Raw genomic sequence first — 24,845 nt, 5'->3', positions numbered from 1 at the left:
GGAACAATATGGGATATAATATCACTTAATTTTAATTATCATTTTATAGAGTGTATATATATATATATAACAAATTGAGATTTTTTGAAAACGCAATATGTTTCATCGAGATTGACTTCATCAGGCGTTAAGAACATGGAAAGATAATAGCTTTCTATGTTCTTAATGTCTTTTAATAGCACTGTATGTTCTTAACGCCTGATGAAGTCAATCTCGACGAAACATGTTGCGTTTTTAAATAAATCTCAATTTGTTATAATTCTCGGATTTTTAGTCAGTTTATATTAAAATATATGTATATATTATTTATTTTTTAATGCAAATATATATCCATTGCTGTGTTATTTTTAGTTTATTAAAATTAGTTATTTTGGAAATATCGACTTTTATTTTCAATAAACTAAAAAAAAAAAAAGCGTATGAATTTGATTATTTGAAATAGACTTGTTCTTTTGGGGTCGCATTATGATGTTGCGTAGGGCCTTAAAAAGTATAAATGCGGCCCTGAGGACACATAAATAAGGGTTATTTCATCCCGAAGAATTTTTACTGTCATGATTTATTAGGTAATTAAGTAACGTATTAAACTGTTAACGAAAAGAAACAAGCATCTTGGTAAGAAGAAGAATGCAAGGAAAGTGCCAGAATTGCACAACGATTTTAGGAATCGTGCAATTCTGGCAAGATGCTGAAACTGGACAAGGCAAAATTCGGTGGGAAGGCACAGATGCTCATGAGATTATGAGCAGGAGTCGCCATCGAGCGTCTCTGGAGAATCAAAATTTATTTAAGGTCTCGTGGGATCGAGCAAAATAAAACAAACGGGGTAAATAGAATGAAAAGAGAACCCAAGGGAAGTATCAGAATTGTGATTCAGGCACAGTTCGAATACTTTGATTTCAACAGATGCGAAGATTGCATAGAAACAGATTTATAACAGTTTATGAACTACAAGCAGTTTGAGGGAGGAAGCATCAACGGGGATAAAACCACCAAGCAGTATCACATAACTGCTGGAATGAAAAGTGCTTCGGGGTGGGGAGTGAAGGGAACCTCTGGCATTTCTCTTTAGAGATGCATTTCCTGTCATCAACTACAAAATAAGCGGCAACCCAGCCAAACCATCAGCAATTGCATGTAAGATAACAACTCTTACTAAGTCTTTGCAGTAAAAATTTTTTTTTTTTTAACTCGAAACTTAAGCAAAGATTTCGTCAGAACCGATGTTTAATCTTCTTTTCATTTCGTCATCATATTTCTGATTACCATACGGGCCTGTTTTCTTGACATCCGATCCGATAAAAGAATGTTTTGATTTCTAACCCTTGTGCTATGCCAAATTTCTTCAAAATGAAAATTATCTTTCTTATTCGGCACTTTTTTTAATTTTGGAATAATTTTTAAGGTTTCGTTAATATACTGCATTTCTAAACATAAACATTAATTTTTTTTCTAATAAAATGCTTTGACTCTGCGATGCGACTCCGTTCCAGATGCACTTCTTATGCCAGAGAATTCTTCCCCCACCTCCCATCGAAAGTCATCGAAGGATGACTCCTTTCTTTGGGATTTCTGGTCTTGTTCCTGCTCTAGCAATGTGCAATTTCATCTCCTTTCAAAGAAGAATGACATTGGACATCAGTGCCTGTGACAAGCATTACAATGTGCTGGTAAGAAATAAAAAGAGAACGACTTCAAACAAGTCACCAGTAAATGTATTCCAGTTCAGGTATTCGTAAAGCGGTTTGAATAACATTTCTGTATTATACAACTCCACTTATGAACAGCTAACTTAAGTGACTGAATAAAAATGTAATGACGTTATTAGGAATGCTGGCAGCTACGGTAGGACAATAGCAATTCTTGGGTGGCTCATAGTTCAGTCATATTTCAAATATCTATTCGTCGAAAGCAGTCTTGAATTTGGTAATAAAACCCAATGACTGTTCGCAACTGATGAAATTAGATACGTCTTATTATAATACAGATGGAAGACGGCTTGTCACGTGTTGTGAATACTGGTAAGCATATCAAAGAAGGAATGCGTGAACTACAATTAGTCTTAAATGTGTTGCAAACGTTCTCGAAATATGCGAGGTACCTGCACGCACGCGTCACTCGTATTTAAATCTGTACACGACTGTTAATGCACTTTGCAGCACTAGTTTGCAACGAACAAAAGTGAAACTAGGACGAAAGAGCAACCTTGTGTGCGTTGTAAGGAAGGATGCGATCCGGTCGGCTGTGGAATAGACGATCAACCTTTTGAGTGAGAACTGGGGCTTGTTTTTGGCGTGTAGAGAACTTTATTTATTTTTATTTTTTAGAAAAATGTTGGTTCTTAGCAACCAATGGCTTTCCTTGCATGCACTGATAATTAGCAGGATAAACAGTCTCTCTCTCTCTCTCTCTCTCTCTCTCTCTCTCTCTCTCTCTCTCTCTCTCTTAATTGCTGCTACATGAAATTTTTCGTTGCACGAAAAGCAACAGAACTGCTCATGGAATAATCCGCTTCAAGTTTTCCTGATTACAGCGTAATCAGGAATCAGAATAACAAATGCCTTTTTCGTTTTCGATTTTGATCACCGCTGGATCAAAATCAAAATAAGTGAACGTTAATGTTCGTATAACATAAAATACGTCGCGCTGAATGCTTTTTTTTTCTTTTGTAATTCATATTTATTATTTTTTGCTCCGTTTAATTTCCTCGTTAAAATTGCATACATGGTGCTGAAACCGCATACAAGTGTACCTTTTTCAAGCTATTTTAACTACTATGAGCCTCCGATGACTGATACAATGGCGCATACCAACGTTAAACACAGATCACGATCCCAATGGTTTACCCTGACCTGCAAGTGCTTAAGAATATTTACTTCAGCCTTAAAGGTGTGGTTTTGAAGCTGTTATCATTTCCGTCGATCACTAGTGAGCAGAATTTTTATCAACCGGTTTTTCTCTACTCCAATGATGATAAAAAATAAATTAATTAATAATAATAAGCTACGCAGTTAAAGAATATTGAAAGTGGAAGGAACAGGAGAAATCGTCAGCACAGACGATTCGAATATCGTCATCACACACTAGCGGAACTCTTTCTAGGCATGTTTTCAGCCTGTTTTCCTGAGTTACTCAATCTCTGGCGCAGGCAAGTAGTTTTTATTTAATTTTATTTTTTTTGCAGAAACTCGGTTTCTAAACTTCGAACTCGGAAAAATCTACCATAGAAATCTTTGTTATTGCCACTGATAGCTTAGCGCTTAGGAAAACGGGACGATGGTCTGCAGCATTGCTTTCTCCCAGACGACTTCAAAAGCATCAATAGGCTCATAGTAGTTAAAATAACTTCGAAAGGTGCATTTCAATGCGGTTTCAGCACCATGTATGCATTTAATCGATTCGAAATCATTGGTAGCCACAGAAATAACTAAGATAATTAAGAGTAACAACCAAGGGTGGAACTGCTTACTTACCTGTTTCCAGAAGTTTGTTAATTCTTTAAGAGCACCCCTTTCGAGAATCGAAATTCATCCAAGGATTTGTTTCATAATTATAAAACAAATAAATCCTGGATGCATTTATAATTATTAAGCTGGCTGGCTGTTTAAAAAAACGAAGTGTTTCTTTTCCGACCATTAGTTTTTTGTTTGTTTGTTTATGAAGTTCATCCTTTAAGTTAACGGTTCCAGGGGCTTCCAAACTTTTAAATCTCACTCAATATATCTGGATTATTCATTCATTTTGTTTTAATCAGACCACCAACACAAATTTAGTTCTCATATTCTGTTTGGACTCATCTGTTTGAATTGTACCTGCAGCAATGAAATAATATCAACACCGCAAAGTGATTCCAACATTTTCCAACTCCTCATGTAGGCTGTACTACTTGTTTCTATACATTAAACACAACCTGAGGAAGTTCATAATTACTCAATTAACAATAACTTTGACCTTGAAATTTAATCTTCATAGGGCAGCTCATAAAAAGAAACATTATCGTAAAGGATGAACTTATATCGGAGACAGCGTCGTGTCCCACTGAGTAAATACAGAGCTCATGGGAAACCGAAGAAACCACCGACGCAGCATTGACATTTAGTTCTCTCTCCCTCCCCAAGAGTACAGCGTAAACTTAGCACATCCAATGCTTCATTTCAGGATATAGAATTTATTTTGTCCAAATCTGTCTTAAGAGAGGGCATAAAAATCACACGCAGCCGCTTGGCTTTGAGTATCTGTGGCCGTCCAGAATTTAATTTTGAAAGCGTCAGATTATAATCTCGTAAAAAAACCAAATATCTTCAGAGGTTGGAAGTATAACTTTGTACGCGTTAATGGTGACATGTGTCATTGGATAAAGAATCTTTAATCACTTACTGATGTACGAGTGCGTCACAGAATGAAGATATCTGAGTACACGACATACATAATTACGCTAGGAACATCGTTTTAAGACTTCGGAATTAATTTCCGAGATAGTCGGGGAGCAATGAAGCTCAAATTATTAACAATGAATTTAGCTTTGAAGTTTAATTGCCATAGTTGAAGAGCTTGTCTAAGAAGAACGTGAAGAGAAGTCGAAAACTAAATGAAAGTATTGCAGATGTTGACGGGTGATGATATGTTTGTCTATTTGTTTTAGCAAAAAAAAAAAAAAAAAACCTTTCAGAGCCTGAGACTAACTCACTTTCGGAAGTTTTGTTTCCAGCGAAAGAGCAATCATTCATCCGACTGAACCATGAAGGTGTTTTTTATTTTTATTTATTTATTTATTTTTTGGCCGCCTACAAGTACAGTGTTCGATATGTTCCCCTAGCCTTCTTTGAAGAGTCTGTAAAATGAAACCTAGGACGCGAACGAGAATGATTTTTAGCTTGTTACAAAACACGGTGAAAGGTGATGCTATCGTTAGGAAAAAGGGGGGAATCGAAAAGGAACACTGAACGGAAGTGCGCATATATTATTTATAACATCATACGGGGGTCTGGAAAGTTTTGACAAACACCTAGAACAAAAATGATATTAAAGCAACTGATATAAGCACGAGAAAGAACATATCTTAAAATCCTTTAACCCCCATGTTTCATCAAATTGTAATAATTTGTTCTTTTTCTTTAGGATATATAAGAAGACGTGTCAGTTCCTTCACAGTGATTATCGACTTTTCAGCACACACTCGTATTTCTCTGAAATAGCATTCTTTCTACGGTCTTTTTTCTTGAATGTGGGGTTAAAAACCAGAATTTCTTCGGGAAGTGAAAACTCTACTCGCTGTGACAACGATCGACTAACTCGGGAACGGGCTGATATTTGAAATTCTTACAAACTTTTATCGAACTGTCATAGTTTCTGTTTCGACTGAATCATTTGGAAGTGCAAAATTTAGCAAAAATCCGAAATACTGATTTCAAATTCTGAACTGGGGGCGTGGCAAAACTATTTGAATTATACTGATAATTTCACTTTGGTCGGATAGAATTTAGAGGAAATCTGGTACTTAACATGTCTCTGAAGATGTGTGGAATCACTTCAGTTTTATTATTATTATACCTGCAGGGAGTCAAGGAAGAGGTCACCCACACCAACTGTCATATCTTCTTAAAATCATTCACACTGACACTACTCGCTAATTCAGCAAGAAAGCTGTTCTGTGAAAGAAAAGTCTGGCTCTCTCACCCTTTCTTTAACTGCGAACAAACTTAACTCCCACGAAAGTCCACTTGTCCTCTCCCCATCTTCTGCGAGTATGTAACAAAAGATTTCATCAGTTGATAATTTATAACACCCTTTCAGAAGTTCATAGCCCCAGTGGCGTTGCTAGATATTTTGCCGTCCCTCTCATTACACACCAAAAATACTACAAAAAGTCAAAACGACGTATAGGGTAAGGTTAAAAGTGCTTCCCCCCCCCTAGCTACGCCACTGCATAGCCCTCTATCATATCACTCCTTTTTCTCCTGTTCACTCGTATTTGTCCCATATTCTCAATCCGACCTCATAATCTGAATTTCATACTCACAATAGCATCTTATAACTCCTCTTTCATCTTTGCACACCTTCTTCATCTTCTTGGAATCGAGCGGACCAAATCTGTGCACAGTAGTTCAGGTGCAGTCGTATCAAGGCCTTCTACATAAAGAGGCAAAATGTCCTCCTTATTCTTACATGCCAATGCTTGTTTCATCATCGCTGTTATCCTCTGAGTTGTGTCTGCAGTTTTAGCCGTGTAGCTTTTGAACTTCAATTTTCTATCCACCATAAATCCAAGATACCTCCCTAGCCTCATCAAATTTCTTCTAGCATAACATCGCCAGTATAATATACCATTGGGAATAATATCATCCAACCAAAGGACACAACTTTACACTTTCCAGCAGTGAAATGATAACCATTATCATTTGCCCGCTGCTCTTCCAGCTTATTCAAATCAATCTGCAAGTGCTGGATATCAGTTAGCATCCCTGGCTGCCCTGTCTTTCTTTGCATCATCAGCAAACAATTGAAGATAGGCTCAAAGAGTTTTAGGTTGCGAGACAATAATATTTGAATGAAATGCTTTTTTTTCTTTCTTTTTCTTTTCTTTTTTTCTAATTTTTTCCTTTTTTATCTTTTATATATATATAGTTTGTGTACTCTTCACGTATAATTTTGTTTCGCATAATTTTATCAATAAAAATGATTCCATTGAACCTACTCAAGAAAGTTTAATGAAGATCCTAAGAGCCAAATTTCATTAAATTGCAAACAGCCCACAATTATTACGATGGTTTCAAATTTTTGATTTAATGAAGAAAATGTTATCATTTTAACAAAAACTTTGATCGCTTGACAAATGTTCAGATTTTCGTTAGAAATATTAAATTTCAACAAATCGAAAATCTAGAAGGACCTTTTGGTTCGGATCTCATCCAGGAAGCAGAAAACGTTTATTGGAGCATTTGAGCTAAGGGAGATTCTGAGGTTTAGTTTAGTTTATTTGGATTTATGGCCGAAGCAACTCAAGCTGTGAGCCCAGTGTGTTGTGTCTATTGGTTGCATGTGTTCTAACGGCTGCTTGGGGGGGGGGGGGGGGTGGAAAACCAGAGTTTCTGGAAGGAAAAATCCTGCCGACTCTATAAGACTCGCTACCTCACCTTCAGTTTCTCAGGGTTGGAAAAGCTCTTAGTGAAAACTTGAGTTTCACATTCGAAAAAGAAAAAGACAAACTGACTCATAACTGACCTAATAGATATTATTGCTGCGCACCACCTTAAATTGAGGTCATTGACCATCACATACGAAATAAAGTGTTTTTACACTTCATCTAGAATTTCTATTCTAGATGAAGTGTAATTAACTATTCACAATTCGGATTTCTTGAATGTGAATAGCCGATGTTTATGCAGTCATATGGCATTCTCGAAACATCCCCTCATTCTGGAATGATTACTGCGAAAAAGACAAAACAATACTATTTCTGCTGAAAACACGCATCACTTTTTTTTTAATTTTTTTTATTTTGTTTTCTTTATTTGTGAAAACGTCTTTCTGCTTACTAATCCGACTCGTGGAAAATTTCTATTTCTGGCGTTACTCGAAAACATGCGCATGCCTTGCAATCCCGGTGAAGCTGAAAGATGCAACTTATGAAGTCATGCCTCCGAGATACCTTTTGCTACCAGCTTGTCATCATTAAGATTTCCCAGTATATTCTAGAAATACGTGATAATGAACATTTGTGATTATTTTCTCCCGAATAATGTGAGTTGACTGTTATAAATAACTTCGAGTATTCAGTGAATTAGTAGTTTGCAGCTCGTGGAGGAGTTCGGAATAATTTGGTTTTCAGGATTAACGTCTGTACGGAGGCGCGTTGGTCAGTTATTTTTTTCCCCTTCCCGCTTTACATAATTACAGTAATTATATGTATAATTTTTTATCCAGTTTAACAATGTACATGTACAAATTCAACGCGGTAGTTAATAAATCCGTATTTGTGAGCAATTTTTTTTCCATTGTTTATTTTTTTGTGTTCCGAATCGGAACTTCGGATACCAAAATTGTACAACAATTCATAAACAAATATGGCAACGATTTTTGGTGTTACATTTTACTCTCCGCGAGAATAAGTGCGGTTATAGTTCGGACTGGCAGCAACACTGTCTATAGTTTATATGACCAATCTCTCTGTACAACAAATAAGTATACAGTATACCATCGTTGACTAAAAAACTCAGAACTAATGCATTTCTAGCTTGAACTATCATACTATCATTTTGTGTTTGTAAGAGAAGTTAGTGTATGGAGTCGCCATCTGGTGTGCTGTCTAGTTTCTATTAACAGAGGCCATCTGAAGTCTATCTATAAACAGACTGTAAAAGCTTGTTCTCCACCTGTTGGCGCATGGTATGCTTCGTAATTTGAACTGATTGGATTTTCATACTATGTTATTATTATTATTATTATTATTATTCACTTATTATTATTATTATTATTATTATTATTATTATTATTATTATTATTATTATTATTATTATTATTATTATTCACAAATCACTAACTGGTTAACCGAAAACGGCATATATATAAACCCTGGAAAAACAAAGCTAATGATATTCAAAAACCCCCAAACCCTGCCCATAGAAACTAAATATCTCACTATCAAACATTCATCCTCCTATACACAAAGTGCAGAACCTAAAATCACAACCATCACACAGGTGAAAACAACACGCTACCTTGGACTTCACTTCGATGCAGATCAAAGTTGGAATAGCCATACAAACTACCTACATACCAAGCTTAGGATAATAGCAAGCAAACTATACAGATTAAAAGACATTGCCCCAACCCACATAAAAATACTAATCTATAAAGCATTATGTGAAAACATTTTAAGATATGCAATCACATCATACGCATTCTGCGCAGACTACAGACTTAACAGGCTACAATGGTTGCAAGATAAAATGATAAAACTGATATTCTGGGAACAACCCACTCTTATGCAGGAAGCATGGACAAAACACAAAATATTTAAGGTGAAACACTTACGCCACTACACAGTCATGCTAAAACACTACTACAGCCCAACATATAGAGTAACCAGAACAACATATCAAATAACCACAGTCAACAAACTACATAACATATAAGTACAACAATCACCATGGCAAAGTCACCCGAAACTTCTACGTACCTGAAATGATAAACAAACTGCCGTTCGACAACAGAAACCTAGGAACATACAGAGAGCTGAAACAGGCACTATATAAATATTATAGCGAGAATGAAAATTAGAGCAATTTCTGTTTCTCTCTCCCCCACCACACATACACACACACACACACACACACACACAAACCACGACAACCCCCCCTCTCAAAAAACTACCACTACAAGAACACAAAGAAACAAACACACCATGTCTAAATCCAACCCTATTTGCACGAAAAAAAAAGAAAAAAGTTAAACTGTAATAGCAGTCAAAGTCTTACAAACATGTACCAACAAACAGTAAAATCAACACCTGGCTTGTGACCACTATAGGAACACAACCATGAAACCACCACCCTCTGACATCTATTATCTTCCTCAGATAAGCTCTGCTAAGCTTCGAGGAAGAAAATTACTAACTTGCAAGTATCTGTTATACACACTTGTAATGCGTTATAAATATTATATACATATAATTACTACAGCAACTATGTATGCAATTCATTTGAGACATAAAAAAAAAAAAAAAAAATTCTGTATAATCCTTATTGTAAATACTGTAAATATTATTATTGTATGTAACTTATACTGAGACATAATAAAATGTAAAAAAAAAAAAAAAAAAAAAAAATTATTATTATTATTATTATTATTATTATTATTGAGGAAGAAAGGAGAGTCATGAAGTGCAACAAGTGTCAGAAGGAAATGCCGTCCGACGGATGTTACATAACCTGCAGGAAATGCCATAGGAATCTTCACTTTACATGTTCCGGACTTTCTGAAACAACCTGGCAACGCAAATCCAATGCCAAACGAGAAGAATGGAAGTGCCTAAACTGTAGAGAGAACAAAGAAACGCCACCACCCACGACGCAACTGATTACGCAGGAGGCAGAATCGGACGATGAACTGAACAGACAACAAAACACCGGTGAGTCTTATAATTTGAGTTCCGTTAATTTATTGCTAGAAAAAGGTTTAGAAAATATAAAAGCCAGCTTGGTAGATCTTGTCCAAGAACTATTTGATGAACAGAATAAAGAAATAACAAAAAAAAAAAAAAAAATAGCGAGTTTGTTAAATTTAATAATTCAAAAGTCGAAGAAGTCTTACAAACGGTAAAAGACATTAAAACCAGCATTAACGCATTAACTGAGAGGCAGCACAAATTGATAAAAGACTCATCGGAACTCCGTCAAGAATTTAATTCCCTGAAACAACAATACGAAGTTTTAAACCAATAACAACATAAAGAAGACCTTGTCATAAACGGTCTTCCAGAAACCGAATCCACAGAAAATCTCAGAGACGTAGTTCTAAAGTTAGGCCATGCAATTGCATCCCCTTACAGTATAATGATATTCAGACCATAAATCGGTTTCCCAGGAAGAACAGAAAACAAGGTTCGCCACGACCGGCACCAGTCATAGTTCGTCTGACAAGCAAGGCTACAAGAGACAATCTCATAAAAGCCAGCAGACTGAAAAAACCAGTAGTCAAGGATTTAAATGCATCGCAAGACAATACGCCAATCTTTCTATCTGAGTATTTAACACCTTTCAATCAGAATCTTTTGTACCAAGCAAGAAAGGAAAAAACAGAAAAAAAGTATCAATTTTTATGGATCAAAGACGGCAAAATATTCTTGAGAAAGTCACAGACTTCAAAGTCTATACAAATAAAAAGCTCGGAAGATATAGACAGGTTGCCAGAGTGAAACAAAAGACTCCAACTTAGTTCAATAAGAAGATCTCAACACAACAAAAATGAATGTGAACCATCAGATAGATGTAATCACACCAGAATACATCAGTAATTGTACTTTCGAATCTCTTGATGCATGGAAACAAAACACAGTACAAGCGAGAGGTCTCTCAATCTTGCAAAGCATCCGAAAACATTGGTTATTATTACAGGCTTATCTGAGGAATTACACTGATATTATTGATATATTAATTCTTACAGAAGTATCCATAACTAATGACGGAGCGACTGCTTTCCAAATTCCAGGCTTCCAACAATATAGATCATGCCGCCAAACAAGAAGAGGGGGTGGAATACTAATATTTATGAAACAAAAATTAATAGCAAAAGAAATGGCCTATCAGTTTGAGCATGCTGAAACCCTCTGCCTCGAAATCATTAATACCACGAATACACAGCATCCCATAATACTAAATGCTATTTACAGGCCACCAAACCTAAACATGATAAAATTCTTACACGAACTAACTCAATTGCTGGCTTTCAAGCCAAGAAATATGCTCAACCGAACACCTAATGATAATTGGCGACATAAACATAAATATTGCAAATGAAAACCAGAACAACACTGTACAATACCTAGACACGCTATCCATGTACAATCTAATACCAACAATAACATCATGTACTAGAGAAGAAATATTCGGAAATATTATCACTGCCTCCTGTCTAGACCATATAAACGTCCAAGCATCACCAAATAGTTACACTGCATCAGTCATAAAGTGCAAAGTAGCAGACCATTACTTCACCGCTCTAAACCTGCACACCAAGACAATACCCATGCAATGTCCCACAGAAGAAAAACGACAGAAAACAATAATAGACGAAGAAATAGTCAACCACGAAATAAGAAAAACAGACTGGGAACACCTGGCATCAGATTCAGCAGATATCTTATACAACAACATTAAACTCACACTGGAGGAAATATATAAGAAAGCTACAAAGAAAGTCCGAATTCGATCAAAAACAACACAAAATCCTTGGATAACACAAAACTTAATCCTAGAAATACACAGAAAGGACGCTTTATGGAAAGAATTAAAGCGATATCCAAATAACACAACTTTAAAAACTGAATATAAGATAACAAGGAATCGCCTTACAACACAAATCAGAAATGCAAAAAGAAGCTACTACAGAGACAAACTAACCTCCGCACAAAACAACATGAAACAAACCTGGCATCTGATTAATGAGATGCTAGATTCTGTTCCCAACACCACTGCCTCCGAAACCATAAAACACAGCTTCATGAAAGACGCAAAACCTATCCAACAACTAGCAAATGACTTTAACCAATACTTTGCAGACTCCATCCAAGAACTTCACAGAAATATTCCCCCAATCACAAAACGAGACCCTCCACTTGGACCGCGATCAAAACAGACATTATGGTTCCCAACCATAAAAGAAGCAGAACTCCTCTCAGCAATATATCAAATCAAACCAAACAAAGGCCCAGGAATAGATGGTATCAGACCTAAAGATATACAGCAACATGCAACTAGTTTAAGTCCTATCCTACTAAAACTAATAAATAAAATATTTAAAACAGGACAGATACCAAGTATGCTAAAGACCGCCATAATTACATCCATATACAAACAAGGAAAAAGAAATTTAATCAGCAATTACAGACCCATAGCAACATTACCAATTATCAATCAAATTATGGAGCGGATCATACTGAAGAAACTCACAGCATACACTGAGATCATTAATATTATCCTCAAAACACAACATGGTTTTCAGAAAAATAAGGGAACAACATCTCTCTTGGAAGACTTTACAGACGTAATTAATACCGCCTTAGACAAAAACAAAATAGCCATGGTAGTCTTTATAGATCTAACCAAAGCATTCGATACACTTACACATCAAACCGTGTTAGAAAAGCTGAGGCATGTTGGAATAGACGAGCCTCTTCACAGGTGGTTTACAAACTACCTCCAAAATAGAAAGCATATCACACGTATCGGATCAAACCGAAGCAGAGAGCTACCAGTAACCTGTGGAGTGCCACAGGGAGCTGTACTCTCCCCAACTCTATTCAACATTTACACGCACGATATTAATCAGTTACCACTCAAAGGTAAGATATTCCAGTACGCAGACGATACAGCAATAATATCCATCCTTAATAACGCAAGCATAGCCCAAACAAATATGCAACATGATATAAATCTGATCATAGACTGGCTCACAAAAAACTCCATACACCTAAACTCCGAAAAGACAAAATTAATGATATTCAGAAATCCACTGACTCGACCAGTTGATAACAAATATATAACCATCCAACATCCACTTTCCAACACAAAAAACACACAGAACAGCAAAACCACTACAATCACTCAGGTTGAAACAATACGATACCTTGGAATTTACCTCGATGCAGATATGAACTGGAATAGCCATATAAACCATCTACACAACAAACTCCGAACAATAAGTGGCAAACTCTACAGGTTAAAAGACATAGTTCCCATACGCCTAAAAACACTAATATACAAAGCACTATGCCAAAATATACTAAGATACGCGATAACAACGTATGCTTTCTGTGCACCCTACAAATTAAATAGACTAATGTCGCTACAGTACAAAATGACAAAACTGATCTTTTGGGAACAAAGTGAAAATCACGACCTTATAAACATTGCAATGGCAGAACACAAAATACTGACAGCAAAACATTTATGTCACTATGCAGCCTTGCTAAACCATTATTTCGATGCCAACTACAGGACAGTTAGAAATACATACCGTATAACAAGACCTCAGACTACTAATTATACCACATATAAATACAATAATCACTACGGAAAGGCCACGAGAAACTTCTACATCCCAGACATGATAAACAAATTACCTTTTGAATACAGAAACCTTACAAACTACAATAGCCTGAAAAGAGCTCTAAGGACATACTACGAGCAAGAAACACGCACCCAAAATACCATACAAACTTAATGAAACACAATATATTCGCTCAGGCTTCCAGTTCAGCGAAGCATCAGTACATTCCAATTTATTGTGTGTGTGGGGGGGGGGGGGGGGGGCGCACGCGTGCGTGTGACTGCGCGCGCGCGAATTTCTCAATCATAGATTCCGTAGCATCCTAACACAGCAAAAAAAAAAAAAAAATCAATACATAATAACCAACTGGTGTCACCCTCAGATAAGCTTACATTTAAGCTTCGAGGATGAAAGAGAAAAAAAATTAGTTCTCATCCAAGATGTATCATATGTAACCAAATGCATGTAATGTACGTATCACAAGAAAACCAATGTATGTATTATATGTAAACCAATGTACGTAATGTAAATATCACATGTAAACAAATGTAAGTAATGTATCATATGTAAACAAATGAATGTAATGTATATAATAATTGTAACAAATGTATGTAATGTATATAATAACTGTAACAAATGTATACAATGTAAAAAAATATATATATTTTAAAAGTAAATCATGAGTTTACACCGTATGTTTGTGAAAATAAGGACACATAATATTCAGATTGCATATGTATAAATACTGTTGTATAATCACACCTTTTCAAACTTGAAAAAAAAAAAAATAGTAAACCACAACATGTAATATTATACAACTTATGTAACTCTGAACAATATAATTAAATTATTATTATGATTGTTATATAAAAAAAACTGTTATCAACATTACTATTTAAATCTCATTATATGTAGCACAAAGTGCTGAACCTTGTAAAATAATATACTGAATAGATGATCATTGTACATATGTAAATATTTGAAAGAACAATAAAAAAAAATTACATTGCATCTCCAGGGAGCCCAAGGACTCATCAAGAAGGCATTCAAATCTACTTCGCTAAATACATCTCATCCTCTCCACTACTATCATCAATGTCATCTACCGCCATCACCACCAAAAACAGTATTTTTTGTCTGTAAATTGCGTGTGTTCTGAAGGCTGATTTACCTGGACGCGGTCTACAAGTTTATAAAATGTCTTGGTATCTTTAACATATATATATATTATGGACAGACTTCTTCTTCTTCTGCAGCTTCTCTGACTTAAGTGGGGTTATTGTTGATGATAATGAGTCTCCTCCACATCCTCCTGTCTTGGGCTACACCACATCCAAGTTCTTCATCCTCAAGTCCTCTTCTTTGGCCACCTATGCTTCCTCCTTCTTTGCACATCCATCTGCATGACCCTTCTTCCCACATATTCGTCTTCCCTCCTCATCACATGACAAAACCATCTCAACTTGCCTCCTGTATCTTTGCTCCTAAGTTCATAACTTTCACCGTTTCCCTCACATAGTCATTTCTCAGACGATCCTTTCTGGTCACACCGCACATCTACCTAAGCATTCTCATCTCTGCTACTTCCATCCTGCTGATGTTATTTTTCCTCAAGGTCACAGTTTCCATAGCATACGTCATAGCTAGCCTCACTATTGTCCTATAGATTTTGCCTTTCAGATGGATCGGCACCCTTTTATCGCATAACACTCCAGCCATCTCTCTCCAGTTCCTCCAACCCACTTGTATCCTGCATCCCCCTTCCTTCTCAGCCTCTCCATCCTCTTCCACTGTTGAACCTAAGTATCTAAAGTCCCTCACCTTCCTGATGACATTTCCTTCCAGGTCCAGATCTGTCTCCTGGGCGCTGCCCACTGTGCAACAGATATACCCTGTCTTACTTCTACTCAGTCTCAAAGCTCTCTCTCTTCCAGTACTTTTCTCCATCTTTCCAGTTTACTTCCCACTTCTTCTCTTGAATCTGCACACAGCAAGATGTCATCTGCATACAACATAGTCCAAGGCACGTCTTCTCTCACTTCCGTCGTCACCACCTCCATCACAATATTAAACAGAAATGGACAATGCTGACCCTTGATGCAAGCCAACTGTTACTTGAAAACTTTCTGTCTGTCCCAGACAGGTCCAAACTCTTGTCTTCACATTTCTGTGCATCTCCTGCACCAATCTGACATATTTCTCTGGTACCTTCTTCTCCCTCAGACACCTCCAGACTTCTTGCCTTGGCACTCTATCGTATGCTTTCTCCAGATCAATAAATATCAGATGTAGCTCCCGTTGTTTCTCTCGAAACTTTCCATAATCTGTCGTAACCCAAAGATAGCATCTGTTGTTGATCTACCAGGCATGAAGCCAAATTGTTCCTTTGCAATCTCCACCTTCTTCCTCAATCTTCCATCAAGAATTCTTTCTAGGATTTTCATTGTGTGGGACATCAACGTTATTCCTTCGTAATTCTTACAGTCTTGTGCATCCCTTTTACTCATGTAGATGGGGACAAGAGTACTCTCTCTCCATTCCTCGGGAATATTTTCCTGTTGGCAAACTTTCATGAACAGGTCCCACAGCAGGTCAATTCCTTCTTCCCCAGTGCCTTCCATGCCTCCACTGGAATCCTGTCAGGGCCCACCGATTTTCTATTCTTCATCCTCTTCGTGGCCTCCGTCACTTCCACTCTACTGATGTTCTGCACCAACCCATCTTCTCTGTGAGTCCTTGCATTTTCCTCATTCAAAAGCCCTTCAAAGTATATTCTCCATCTGTTTCTTATGTCCACATCCCTCCATAATACTCGTCCTTCAGCGTCTTTGACCTGCCTCACATGTAAGATGTCCTTTGCTGCTTTATTTCAACATTTCGCTAGTTGGTAAATTTTTCTCTGTCCTTCCTTTGTTTCTAATTGATCACACAGATCTTGGTATGACATGGCCTTCGCCTGTGCCACAACTCTCTTGGATTCTTGCTTTCTCTCTCTGTACACCTCTCTGTCCCCTTCCACTCTTGACTCATCCCACTTCTGCTTTACCTTCCTCTTAGCTGTCACTGCCACTTGTACACCAACCCTCCTTATGCTCTCTAATCTTTCCAGATATCTCACCAAGCACCTCGATTGCACAGCTGAGGATTACTTTTGAATTATGTTTCCACCAATCTTGTACACTTTCCAGCTCATCCGAAATCCTCTCTAACACCCTCTCCCTAAAACGATTCCTCGCACTCTCTTCTTTTAAGCGAAACCACTTAATTGTCTTCATCCCATGGCTTCCAGAGGTTCTTATCTTCGATCTTATTTTAAAGTCTGCGCACAGCAGTCGGTGTTGCTGTGCCACTTGATCTGATGGAATTACTTTACAATTTGTCACAACCTTAAGATGTTTTTTTCTAGTGAAAATGTAGTCAATTTGTGAACTGTTGTTACCACCCCTAAATGTTATCAAATGTTCTTCCCTCTTGTAGAATAACGAGTTCACAATTGCCAGATCAAACGCTACTGCAAAGTCGACAATCCTCTCTCCTTCTTGGTTCATCATTCCCACTCTGTGGCCACTATGCACCCTTTCACAGTCTCTATTTTTACTCCCTATGTGTCCGTTCAAATCTCCTCTGACAATCATCATCTCGTTTTCTTCCAGTTCCCTCATTTCTTCATCTTTCTCCTCTGCTGTACAGCCAACGTGCGGGGCATATACACATAATACGACCACCCGCTCTTCTCCAAGACCCAATTTCATTCGCATGATCCTGTCGTTCCTTCTACCCACTTCCAGTACTTCGCCCTTCATTCTGCCACATACCACAATTCCGACACCATTTCTTCCCGCTTTACTCGCTCCCGAGTAGAACAATTTATATCCATCTCCCAGTTCCATTGCCTTTCCCCCCTTCCACTTTGTCTCCTGCACATATAAAATGTCCAACTTCCTCTTCCTCATCATGTCTGCCACCTCTCTTCCCCTTCCAGTCATGCTTCCAACATTCAGTGTTCCCACTCGCAACATCCTGTCCACCTGCTAGGCTCGCATCTTTAACCGCACCTGCCCTTGATGAGATAGCCCTCGTCCATTTCTCACAGCTGTAGGGCGATGTGTCTTCGCGTCGCTTAAGGCGTACGCCCTAGCCCTTATATCATTTTCTCTTTGACTCATATCATAGCTAGAGCTGGCAGTGAAGTTTTACGACCGGATGCCCATCCTGACATCAACCCTCGCCATTTATCCGGGCTGGAGACCGGCACCTATTGAGGCTAGCTTGCCTCCTTCGGTGGCTGCATCAGACGAAATGACTTAGCAAGATAGGAAAGAATCACCCCCTATTCCTCGAATACTCTAATAGCATCAGGGGGGAAGGAGCAAGGAGAGGAGAAAGAAGCAAAGAAAGAAAGGGAGAGACCAGTCTACAGAATAATATAACAGATATATATTACATGAAGTAAGGCATGGTCCAGCATCAGTTACCTCGGGTTTGCCATGCCCGTACTCCCTAAAGTGAGCCCTTGAGGTCTCATCTAAATATATCTCATCCTCTCCACTACTACCTAATTCATCTACTACGACAGTACTACCATCAGTGTCATCTACCGCCCATCACCTCCAAAAACGGTACTTTTTGTCTGTAAATTGCGTGTGCTCTGAAGGCTGATTTACCTGTACGCGGTCTACAAGTTTATAAAATGTATTGGTATCTTTAATATATATATATATATATTATGGACAGACAGTCTATTTCACTACGTCTTGAGGAACACCAGCGTGACACCTCTTACAAAAAGAACCCGTGCAAGTGCACTCTTCAGTCATGTCTTTTCTCCACTAACTCTAATCTAGAAGAGCTTCAACACCAGATAGACTGGAATCTTACGACCAATATCTATAAATGCGGTGACGAACTTGAGAGATGTATCGTAGAATCAAAAGAAATAGTTCTGTACCCATCACACATAAACAACAATTTAAGCTACAGTTTGCCTGACGCCCACAGCGCAGTGATTGAGTTCTGGCGCTCTCGAATCAATTGCCACTCACTTATAACTCACGCTAGTCCTGCCACGCGGACACCAGTTCAAATATGACTGTTGCTATTCCTATTTTGTTAATTTGAGAAGTCCATGTTTTTTACCTTGTTATTTTTTTAGTTTTTTGTTATTATTTACACACCTGAAGAAGTCGGCGTTCCGACGAAACTAGTCGTGTTATATTAAAGTTTTCTTACCTTTCTCGGTGTCCTTAGTCAGTATAATAATTAATTTTTAAAAAATATACATATATCACCTTGGATATACTATACGTTAAAGATACCAAGCAATTTTATAAACTTGGTTTTAATCCTTTTTCCCTTTTTAATCCTTCTTAATAGTGGAAAGGTGGAATAAGCTCTGATCATTTTCCTTAGTATCTCCCATAATGCACAATTATGCAAAGGTTCTGTAAAGGCTCCGTTTCCCAGATCTGTTTCTCTGAGCTGAAATTTGTAGAGCTTAGAAGGAGTTGGCAGGATGTTATGCCACAGTCTCCACTGTATTTCGGAATCTGGTTTAGCACACTTCGATTTTTATGCAAGATCCCACTGAAAACTGAGTGCCATGTGCAGCCTTGTAGATGAGAGATTAAGGATGAATATACGAAGGGCGAAGTTGGAGGCACTGACATGAGGAAGTGGTATATTTTCTTGTAGTTGGAGGGAAGAATTGGAAGTGAAGCTTCAGATGCTACAAGATGAAATATCGGCTCCGAGCAGTTTCAAGAAGGAATACGGATTCCCTGAGGTGTAGCGACATCTGGATAGGCTTTTCTAATAGCAGCTTGCGTTGATATTGCTTTTCAGTTTTGGGGTTCTTCAATGGTAGGCTTGTGAATGTTTTCCACTTTAGGGTCTGGGTCAGGAGGTCCCCTATGATTCTTATTCCTGCCGAGTTCCATGTAGGAAAAGAAAGGGCTGGCCAGTTGGGAGACTTGTTATGTTTCTGTTCGAAAATAGTGGTTCTGTAAGTACAGCTGACTCTGTTGATCTTGTCAGTGTGTGATGAAGTTCTGTGTTTTTCCACCGCTGTAGAGCATCTCTGTAAAAATGCTGTAGTTTAGGAGGAGATGGTGCAGAACTGGCCATTCGGAGGATTGCGAAAAGTGTAAGTCCTCTGGTGGATGATTTCCTGATGTAATCGATGGTGGTTACATAAGTATGATTGCAATGAAGAGTCTTTAAGAGGAAGATTATCCTGAAGGATCTAATTTTGTTTTCAAGGAGAAATCAGGCCTTGACCTCCCTTACTGAATGGCTTGCAGAGTTCAGGGTATGTTGTCCAGTTAGTATTGTTCCAGAGAAAACGTTTGATTGCCTTTTGAATGTGGTGGAGAAATTCTTCAGGGGGTGTGAGTACTTTGAAGATATGCCATAACACACTCGCCATCTGATGAACTATTAGTTCTCTTCCTCTAAGTGAAGACATGGAACGAATGCTGTTTCATTTACCTAGCACCTGTTTAAAACGGTTGTGCTGCTGTGTCCATTTCGGTGTGTTATATATTTTGGTGTTGCCAAGGTGCACACCTAAGTATATTTGTCCTTCACTTGACGGTACATTCGATCGGAGAATCATTTCTAGCCTTCCATCTGCCTGATCACAAGCCAGTGGTTTTTGCAGAATTTAATTTGGCCCCTGAGTCTTGTGCATATAGTCTGTGTGCGTCCTCGGTTACTGTAATTTTTTCTTCACTTCGGAGTATTGCAGTGACGTCATCGGCATATGCTGATAAGGTTATTTTTTGATATGGCTCTATTATGCTGGTTCGTTTGGAGTTGATACTGTCGTGTACTCTTTTTAAGAAAGGTTCTATTGCTAGTGTGTATAATTTTCCAGAGAGAGGACATCCTTGCTTGATCCCTCGAGAGTATGACAAAGTGCGAGTGAGCCAGTTGTTGATTTTTAAACTGAAGAGTGCATCTCTATAGTGTATAGCAATTGCTCTGTTTTAATGATGAGAGGACCATAGCCAAAATCCTTTAGGACTTCATAAAGGTACTCGTGCTCTACCTTGTCGAAAGCTTTCTCCTGATCTAGGCTGACGAGTGCTAGGTTTTCATGTTGGCTGTTTGCGATGTGGATGATATCTCTTATTAGATGGAGGTTATCATGTATTGATCTTCCTGGGACAGAGTACGTTTAATGTTGGCCAATAACTTCAGGCAGTGTTGGCTTTATTCGGTTTGCTATAACTTTGGAAATGATTTTGCAATCGGTATTGATTAGGGAGATTGGACGCCAGTTTCGGATATCCCTTCTTTGGTATCAATCGTGCTACTGAGGTCGTGACGGATTGTGGGAGCCCATTGAGGTAGGCTTCTTGCAGTGTTTTGAGGAGAAGTGGTCCGAGTTGATACCAGAAGACTTGGAAAAACTCTGACGTGAAACCATTAAGGCCGGGAGATTTGTTCTTTGGAAAGGATGTGCATGCAGTTTTCAGTTCATCTAGTATGATTTTGTTTTCTACGTTGTATCGATCTGTTGCAGAGATTTTTTTTTTGTTTCTTTCAGTATTTCGTGAATGGCATGTTGGGATGTTCCTGAACAGCTGTATGTATTCTTGTAGTATTGTAAAATTTCAGAAGTGATTTTACTTGGATCTTCTGTGATGCTGCCATCTTGAAGTCTAATAGCAGAGATGGAGTTTGCTGCCTGACATTTTTTTTCCCAAAGAGAAAAAATATTTTGTGGGAGCGTCTGAAAGATTTATTTATGTATCCGCGAATTAAGTAGGGCACCTTTTACAGATATTTCTGAGTGTCTTGGCATGGGTTGGAATGCTGAATGATATTCAGGACTTTCTTCTGGGAGATATTTGAGCTGTTCTTCAAGATGTCAGATTCTAATGTTCCTCTGTTGATTTTTCTCGTGACTGTAGATCTGCATAAAGGATTTTATTTGTGATTTTAAGTGGGGCCACCATGTTTTCATTGCTTCTGTATCCACTTTCAAGTGAGTGAGGTTGGTTATTAAAACCTGAGTGTTTATTATGTAATCTGGATCTTTCAGGAGGGTATTGTTTAAGATCCAATAGGTACTTCCTGATTTGGATGCTTCCAAGATAATGAAAGTTGCATCTTGACGAAGCAATGATCTGAGATGCAGGGAGGAATGTGTGAGCTGTTTCTAACTAGAGGAAAGGTGTGTTTGGAAATGTAGTATCTGTCCAGTCGTGCTTGGTAGAGTGGCCTATTAGTCGCTGTGATTGCTGACCTCCATGTGTATTTCGGAATCTGGTGTGCCACACTTCGATTTACATGGAAGATTTATATGAATGGATGTTGATGCCGAAAGAAGTCAATGAGTTCATTATTGTTCACCAGTGTTTGATGTTTGTTTATTAATTGGCTACGATGTTCAGCACATTGAAGTCTGTCTTTTTCTTGGTCAAGAGTCTCCAGCTATTATGATATGGTGTTAGTCGATACTAGAAAGATGGTTTTGAATGAAATCCAGGATTTGTGATGCCAGAGCATCCTGCTGTGGCATGTAGATGTTGAACACATGCACGTATTATGGTTGGGTGCTTTTATGCGAACATACAAGGCATATCCTGGTATATCAGCAATTACTTTCAGTTTGTAGGGAGATCGATGATATACACCTAAGCTAACTCATGCTCCATGATGTTGTTGGGTTGCAGAGTGCTGTAGGTCAGTCATAAGGTTATGCTTATGAAAGTTTGATTGCAAGTTTAATCTAATATTGGTCCTGGTATTGTGTTTGTAGCCCATTAATTAGGTAGTAGATTCGCTTACTCCTGTTAACCTCTGCTCTGTTCTTTTTACATTTCAGTTTCGAGTGTAAGTCCTGAAGTTGAGATATTAGTTGCGGGAGAAAAAACCGGCTTGCACGTGCCAGAGATCAACTAAATCGGGAACGGGTTGAAATGAGTGGTCTGTAGAGTTATACTTCAATTCCTTGATCAGATACATACTACGATAATAGCGGGAACAATCTTGATTTCTGACGTTCTCTTCTGCTTTAATTTCATCTCATCTTCCCTGAGTTGTTTCCGATTGTAGTCGACTGTGTAATCTAGCGCCTGTCTATTTCGTTGCCTGGTCGCATCCTTGAGTAGCATATTTATTCATTCATAAAACAAACTAGTTTACCATTGTACCATTGTACAATCTATTCCATTAAATATCCTCTCGACATGAGACATGGAGAATGAGATACACTTTGCATCTAAATTTTCTCCCAGGCAAAGAACGCATGGATGAAAGTACTCAGTTAGTGAGTAGAGAAGAACTTCATGTCCTTGTATCACAATGAATATAAAGATAACTGAAAGTGTTTTTGGGTTTCTGGATATATTTTATCTTCTCGGATATTATGTGAATAAGGTTTAAGGTGAGCCACCTGGAGACCAGTGCTTGTGTCAGTATTTTGGATGGCTACATTCCTGAGTCATTTGCTCAATGCGACATCTTGCTTCTGAGAGGTAATTGATCGATATCGCATGTAAATAGTGAAGACACAACAGTGTCCGTAGAACATCATAAGTTACTGATAACTCTGTACTACTAGATGATCTGATGCATGTTATTTGTTTCCGGTTTTGGAGATAATTTTTAAACTACGTGTAGAGGCCCACCTATTCCAATATGTCTCATCTTTGCTAGCAGTGTTTATTTATTTTTTAATTTTCTTTTTATCCAAGATGGCACTGATTATATCTATTGAATCATTTTGGTTATATGTTATGAATAAAAGTGCTTCACTTTCACTGTAGTTACCTGTTTATGTCTTCCGAGCTTGTTGATTTGTACTCGCTTGAGTTTTGTGGTTTTCTCATGAATATTTTTGCCTCTCTAATCTATTAAAAATTGAATATTTTTTTTCTGATGTTACTTTTCTTGCCTGGTGAACCAAATTTTGGTCGAATGACGTTAGATACTCAGATAAGAAGATTGGAGCGTTGTCTTGTGATATATTCAGGTCTCTGGCGACTGACATTTTCACTCTTCAAGCTTTTATGAGTCTGTCTCTTGTGGTATTGCTTGTTAGACGAAAAGGGAATAAAAAATGTTAGCTGAATGTTTTGTCATTTAGCTGCAGAGGTTCCCTAATAGGGTGAAGAGACGGGCAAACAAGTGCTGCCATCTCCTGGTACCTAATTCTGACAGGATATTCTTTTGTCTGAAATAATGTGGATTCTACGATCGATTTTGATGAGTTTATAGGAAGATAAACCCAAATTTTCAGGGAGAGAAAAACGCTTTCCCTTTCCCGTGCCAGAGATTGACTATCTCGGGATAAGTCTATCTTCAGGTGGCCTAGCAAAGAGGATGCAAGCGTTACTTCTCCTACACAGGCCAGGCCTTTAATAATAATAATCTAATCAGCTAACGCCTTTTTATTCCCGTATACGGGGATAGAGCCTGTGTAGCTCAGTGGATGTGGCGTTTGCCAATCACGGCGCTTGGCCGCACGAAGGAAGACTTGGTTTCGAGTCTAGTCGGCGACTAGAGGAAATTTTTCTAAGCCTTTTTTCGACCGGTTCCCGAGTTAGTCGATCTCTGGCACGGGCAAGCAGGTTTTTCCTCCCGGAAACTCGGGTTTTTCGTCCTGTAAACTCAAGAAAATCGACCGTAGAACCCACATTATTTCAGACATTAAATATATTGTGTTAGGGTTAGGGACCACGAGATGGCGGCACAGTTTGAGCCGTCTCTCTTCACTGAGTACCGTTTAATTAGTGATAGCCTTGGGCCATCTATCTCTGATTATTATTATTATTATTATTATTCCGGGAAACTCCAAGGAGTCGACAGACTCATCGAAGGAGGCCCTAACATCATGTCTGGAACAACTATTCAACATTCACACAGTATCTATCATATCTTGCCTTGAACTCATTCACGGTCGTAGCACCCACAACAGACTCTGGAAGCTTATTCCACCAAGTAAAAAACCTAGCTCTAAAACCCTTGTCAACCACGTTCTTGCCCAGCTTCCATGCATGGCCCCTAGTCCTCCCACCACCAGTCATATTTTCAAAAATATCTTCTGGATCAATCTTATAAAAACCCTT

General features: G+C 38.1%; 1 protein-coding gene across 1 annotated transcript in view; it reads left to right on the top strand.

The window, feature by feature from the left end:
• The first annotated feature begins 7,655 nt into the window (after positions 1-7,655).
• The window catches only part of ATPsynE (ATP synthase, subunit E), a 100,834-nt gene continuing 83,644 nt past the window's right edge, over positions 7,656-24,845 (top strand). The window contains exon 1 of the mRNA XM_090404133.1: positions 7,656-7,855. The gene's annotated coding sequence lies outside the window, so the exon portion shown is untranslated. The remainder of the gene's footprint in view (positions 7,856-24,845) is intronic.

The sequence above is a fragment of the Typopeltis vanoorti genome, chromosome 14, assembly GCF_054136105.1.
Source record: "Typopeltis vanoorti isolate ZY-2024b chromosome 14, IOZ_Tvanoo_1.0, whole genome shotgun sequence".
NCBI classification, from domain to species: Eukaryota; Metazoa; Arthropoda; class Arachnida; order Uropygi; family Thelyphonidae; genus Typopeltis; species Typopeltis vanoorti.
This window is presented reverse-complemented; position numbering and strand designations above follow the sequence as displayed.